Source organism: Parasteatoda tepidariorum, chromosome 3, assembly GCF_043381705.1.
Source record: "Parasteatoda tepidariorum isolate YZ-2023 chromosome 3, CAS_Ptep_4.0, whole genome shotgun sequence".
NCBI lineage: Eukaryota > Metazoa > Arthropoda > Arachnida > Araneae > Theridiidae > Parasteatoda > Parasteatoda tepidariorum.
The window spans coordinates 76,164,074-76,170,951 of record NC_092206.1 but is presented as its reverse complement, the minus strand read 5'-3'; positions in this window follow the sequence as shown (position 1 = coordinate 76,170,951).

Sequence of the window (6,878 nt, the reverse complement as noted above, 5' to 3'; positions counted from 1 at the left end):
TTTTAGTTTTAAGGCTTTACTGTTTTATTTTATTATTTCTATTTATTATCTACTTATTTTAATATTTCTATTTATTATTTTATTATTTCTATTTCATAAAACGCATATTATAGGGCATTTTCATTGCTTCATTTTGCTTCTACTAACACAATAACAAAATGTTCTTACATGCAGTTGTAATAATTGTATATGCTTAAAGCAAAATTATCTGTCTCTTAAATAAATGTAAATATTGAAGATTTAGAAGCAGGAAAATAAAAACAAAGATAATTTTTCTAAATTAAAGCTATTTTGTCAAATGTACTAAACTTGACTTTATAAACTAATGATTAAGTGAGTAGGACGCTTCTTTGTTATTATACTTTTAACCCCCCACGATAATTTAAATTTCTGCTTCGCTATATTAAACACGAGTTTAATATTTCTGTTTTTTTTTCTTCAAAACTTATGATTTAAAAATCGATGTATATTTGAGATAGTATGCATAATATTTGTTTTTGCTTTAATAATATCAAAATATATATTTGTTTTAATAATATCTGTGTTATAAAAATGCTATTTAGATTTTAAATATTTTGATTGTTCAGCAATTTTAAGTGAATACGTGAAAGAAATTAAACTCAAATTTCTAGGATTTTCATACTATGAAACAGTTAGTATGAAACAGTTTCAAAAACCGTATTATTTAGTTTGAAAAACAATATAGAAGATGGCAGCACCAGAAGTTTTACAAAGATCAGGGAGAAAAGTTTCAAATAAGTTCAGTCAATTTGATATACAAGGATGGCAGCACTAACTTTGTTAAATACTTAGGGAAAAAAAGGAACTAGAATTTTTTTTATACAAATAATTCAATTATATTTCATATTGCTCAATTGTTGATGCTAGAATAATACACTTTATTGTTCTTTGTTTATGTTTTCCCCAATCAATGAGGATCTTAACGACAATTTTTCCTAAATATGCGATTTTAAGATATGTAACTTATGTATATTACAAATTATTGAATAAAATTCATGATGGAATAAATCAGCAAAATTTAGAGACATAATGCAAAAATTCCTGAAACCATCAAAATGTAGCATTATTTCAGTGTAGGAAAAGAAAATGTTTTTATTTTTTTACGCATATTATTTAAACTTATTGAATAATAAAAGTTATTTAAAGTCTAAAATGCATTTTTAAACACTAACTGAGAGCTCAGCCCCCTGCTCTCAAATCTCAAGAACCCCCATGCAATCAATTTTGTTCATTAATATTTCATTAATATTCATTTTTCAAATAAAAAAAAGCGTATTTAATTTTCGATTGAGATAAAATTTTTTAAAAAAAGTGATTTTTTTCTTCTACTATTGCAACTCTATACACACTCTTTATCTACATACTTAAATATTTTTGCAATAAAAAACGTTATTCGTTATTTTCTAAATGGAATATTTAGGTAGGTAGGTAGACAATTTATTTACGTCGTACTAGAGCTTCACACTGGGCTATTGGCGACGGTCTGAGAAACATTCCTGAGGAAGATCCGAAGACAGACATGCCATCTCAATTTTGATCCTCTGTAGAGGGGATGGCTCTCTTGCTGTGGTAGCCCGACGACCTGAGCGCGAAGTTGAGCACTTAGAACTGTAGAACAGTTTAACGAAGGCCGATAGCGCACACCCTCCATCCCTACGCAGGCTGATTAAAATGGTAACCAAACAGCTTACTGACTGCAACCAGTGATGTTTGACTTTGGTGTTCTACTGGGAACCGTGTCTATACGATCAGTCCTCTACGGGTCGAGAATTATTATTGTTCTTTACCACATGATAGCTAAATACGTTTTTCATAAAATTTTGATAAAAAGGCCATATCATAGACTTACTTAATACTGCAATAAAGAAACGTAACTTTTAGTTTTAAGGCTTTAAATTTGCACATGAATCCAATTTAAAAACATAATAACGGCTTATAATAATATTTAGAAGGGATAACAAAAAGTTATTTCGGTTAAATAGTGTTAAGAAAAGGTGAATTAAAAATAACAGGTATATATTAAAACTGATATATATGTTATTTTTATGCTGATGACGACTGTAGGTAACTGGATCTTAATTGTTAATTAACAATCATATGATTTTTCTCTTCAATGAGAATGTATAAAACTCGAAGATGACAATTAACTTTTTGTGACGTAAATAAACTTATAGAAATACAAAATATTATTTTCTTATTTATGTGTGAAAGAAAAGGATGATTCTTTAAAGTATTTGCAATATACAAATAAATAAAATAAAAAAGCATTTAAGCAAAGTAGCGTTTATTTTCAGCAAACAATGCAAAAATTACTTTCGGATTGAATGGGAAAATAAATAAAACTACATCATGGACGAAATGTGCAATATGTGGTGTCATCAAAAAAATTCCAAGAAGTAGCTTCTGCTTAATTATGTTAAAAAACAATTTACATTAGCTTATGAAGCAATTTTTATAAACTGTGAGGAAAAAAAAACTATTTAACACTATTCATAAATTCAACACCATTAAAAAAACTGTCTACCTTGTATAATTATGGATCTAATGATCAGATCTTTACGTTTTAGGACTTAATCCTAATAGCGAGGGAATGACTTCAGATATTCTAATTAAGTTGTGCAGAAAATATTTTAAGTTACGAGCGTTTTCTTTGAATGAACATAACTTTCTTTCGACTGATTCGGTCCCTAAAGTACAGGGTGTAGCCACACTCTCCGATATATGGCCCAATAGTTAGGCTAGAAGAGCGGTCCAAAGTTAGGACCTCACAATGGTAATTTTACTTCTTACGTATTTTGCCATATCTCGAATAATTTAAAAGAGAATTGAAAAATTTTTGAACACCATTATAAAATTCTTTTATCCAAATATAATTTCATGAAAAAAATAATTTCAATCAAATATTTGCTATTTTTTGTTACTCTATTTAATAATAGTCGATGAAATTTCGAATTGTAAGGCAAAATACAAAATGCGAACGAAATCAACCGAATAGTTCCTGATTAATAAATCATTTTTTAAAATTTGATTTTTTATATCATGTAGCATATGAAACTGCAACATATAAATGAGCATCCAATCAGGTTGTAAAAATGCGTATCCGACTGATTAATAAACTGATTATATATGTGGTTGCATGTAATGTTATCCGACAAGACTCAACATGATTAACATGAAGTTGACAAGATTTAGACGAGACTTAAACATAAATTGTTCAAGTTTACCATATTTAGGTTTTCAAATAAATATTCGAATTTCCTTAACAAAATTGTGATAAAGTAAATTTTTAGGAGATTGAAATTTCAAGTTAAATTTTAATAGGGAAATAACTAAAATGACAGTTTATGAGTGATTAACCCTTTGACGCATAAATTTTATTAAACATACTTTTAAAATATTTTTCATTATTTTCTATTAATTGCTGTTGAAATAAATGAAAACTATTTTAATTAGCATAATAATGTAGTCACAAATAAATATTTTAATTAATAGTATACTGTTTATTAATAATATAAAAAGGAGACAAATCAGCAATAAATTAAAAGAGAAATCTTTTTTTTCTCCTCCTGAACCCCAGTAGCTGTTGCAAGGAGAGCCCGTTTCAAGAACCTATGCTAATTTGCCCTTACATGTTGTTTTGTTTCTTTAAACACAGGGACCGCACCAAACCTTGTGAGACTGGTTTACATTATGTGCAAGGAAGCTAGCTTTCTTCTCTTATGTATATTCTTTGCTTTAGAGTTCCGATTGTGATGACCGGAATAATAATCAATGTGGATCGATGGAAGTACTATTTGCGTTCTGGGAAGTAAGCTAGCAAATAGCATTGGTTTTTACAAATTTAGAGTAATGACAGTAACTTTGAATGTTTGATATGAAAATTATACTCGTGAACTTTGTCAAGTATCGAGAAGAACTAGCCTTCGTGAAGGACGTTTTAAGTGTAAATGACTCGAACTTATCGTTTTACCCTTTGGCGCAGAATTTTTATTAAACATATTTTTCATAATTTTTTCATTATTCTGTATTAAAATAGGACAAAATAAGGGGAAAATATTATATTTAGATTTTTAAAAATTTATGGTTATGAAAGACAACTTGAAACACCAGCTTCTTTTCCTGCATTAAAAGCAAAATCTTCCTAACACGGCTGACTTCCAAACAACAATTTTTTTTTAAAATTTGCTGTTAATTAGATCTAAGAGAAAATTTATTCATCACTGAAATTTCTTCAATTTACAAAATCAATTATTGATACATTTTTGAATATGAATATGAATGAATGAAAATGAAAAAATGAATGAAAAAAATGAATGAAAAAACAAAAATGAATGAAAAATGAATGAATGAAAAATGAATGATATGAATATGAATGAAAAAACAAATTCAAACTACTTTATTTTGGATTTTATATTTCAGTTCAAATATAATTCCGATAATCTAAAAATTTTTTTAGTAACTAATAAACTGCTTTTATAATAAAAAAATATTGAAGTACATTTTTGCTTGTAATTGGAGCATCAGAATAAAAAAATGGTATCCCACTGGCGTCCAAGGGTTAAAAGTGTATACCCATGACATCAGCTTAACTTATCCAATGAGATTCGAATCCATTTATTCTTCTGCTTGATTGAATTTTTTTTAATTTCAGTTTTATGCTCTAAGTCAGCGGATCTTGCGTGAAATCCTAGGCTTTCGTGGAAAAGTTAAATGAGTTCCAAGAGTTAACATTTTTTTTGTTACACAAATTTTTCTTACCATTTTTCTAAATCTGTAATTATATTTAGATCCAGTCAATTATTCATTATTTAGTTATTATTTCGATCGCCTTTATGAAGTTGTAATTAAAATAATAATGTACCAAAGCGAGAGAAATGGAATTTTTGTTTAAAAAATATATCATTTTTCAAACAAAATTACGAAAAATTAAGAAAGGGACAAGCATTTGTAAAAAATTGCAACGGTAATTCACATTGCGCTTTTCAAATCAAAATAAAATAACTGAATTATTTAGTAACGAAATTTGTTTTACTAATTAAATTTTCAACGTTTAAAACAGTTTCTTATTGCAATATAAAAACAAATTTTCAGCGAAACCAGAGTTTTCAAGACTGCAAATTCAACTGCGAACATGAAATCAAATTTAAAATTATTTACTATAAAACGATAAAAAAAAACTCATTCATCTTATTAAATATAAAAATCCTCTTAAACTAAAAATAAATAGGTCCTATAATGGTACTTTAGTCAAGAAATAGGGGTTTCGCCGGAAGAAGCTTGATTATTCATGGATCCGTAGCCGAAAAAAATTAGGAACTGCTGCTCTAAGTAATCGGAATTTAAGTTTAAACCCAGTGGTCTGAATCGAACCTGGGACCATTATTAAAGAATTTTGTAATTTGCTAGTATTAGATAAAAATACATTCTAGTCACATGCATCTACATTGATAAACGATTCTGCTTGGACACTATAGCATCTAGACCAGGACCATCTATCTAATAAATGAGCATTATCACTCAAATCTATGTGCAACGAAACATTCCCTTTACGATCAATAAGCATTTGAAAGCTTAATAAAGCTTATTATTATAATTATACACCGAAGAGCCATTACATTATTACCACCCTGCTAATAACTTGTAGGACTACCTTTATCCCTGAAAACTTCTAGCACCCGCAGTGGCATTGATTCCACAAGGTGCTGATAGGTAGTCTGAGGTATCTGGTACCAAGCGCTCACCAACTGGTCCTGTAATTCTCTCACGTTGCGAGGGGGTAGCGTGACAGCACGAATTTAGTTGTCCAAGTAGGTCCACAAATGCTCTATTGGATTAAGGTCAGGTGAATTTGGGGCCAAAACATGACGTGAAAGTCACTGGAATGTTCCTCGACGATTCGACCCTTAAGACATGATGCATTATCCTGTTGGTAAACACCATCCCCGCAGGAAAAACTGTTGCCAAGAATGGGTGAACCTGGTCTGCAGCTATGTTCAAGTAGCTTACAGACGTCAGGGATTGTTCTATGAGGATTATGGGTCCTAATGTGCCCCATGAAAACATTGTTCCTGGACGAGAAACCATGAAAACCTGGGCGAGCCCATTGTTATAGATGGAGGGTGGTCATAATGTAATGGTTCTTCGATGTATATTCCTACTATACTGTCCAAATCAGTCTTAACTTTTATTAACATTTGTTAAAAAACTTTTGGGGCACCTTTCTTTGACGTTTGTCTACATTTAAGAGATTGTTAATAAATTTTGGCAGCACTCCCAAAACGATCCTTGATCTTCCCTTTGGTTTACCTTAACTCTTTTAACCTAGGTTTGGGAGCGGTATAGCTAAACCATGGCTCTTGCACCAAAAATTTACATCAATCAATCAATTTACTTTAACTCATGTCTAGATTTGAGTGTTTGTCAAGGAGTTGATGATATATTTTCTAAATAATTCTTTTACCTTTCCTTAAAATTTTTCTACCTTTCCCCAGCGTTTGTACATTTCCTTAACATTTGTTTACAAGCATTTCACCCTTTCCTTTGTCCTTTTTTTTAAATGCTTATCAACATTTGAGAATATGATAGTTACCGCTATATCTTATAATTATTTTTTTAACCTTTTCTAAGCATTTGTCAAACTTTCTCAAGCATTTGTACCTTTTTACGTTAGTCGACAAACATTTCATCCTTAATCTAGCCTTTCCTTAATGCTTGCTATATTTAAGAGTTTATTAATGAGTTACGGCTATGAATGCTAAATAACTATTTTAGTCTTCTTTTGCATTCGCCTACTTATCCCTAGCGTTTGTACTTTTCTTAAGCGTTTGTTTACACTCTTTTTCTATTGTCTTTCCCTA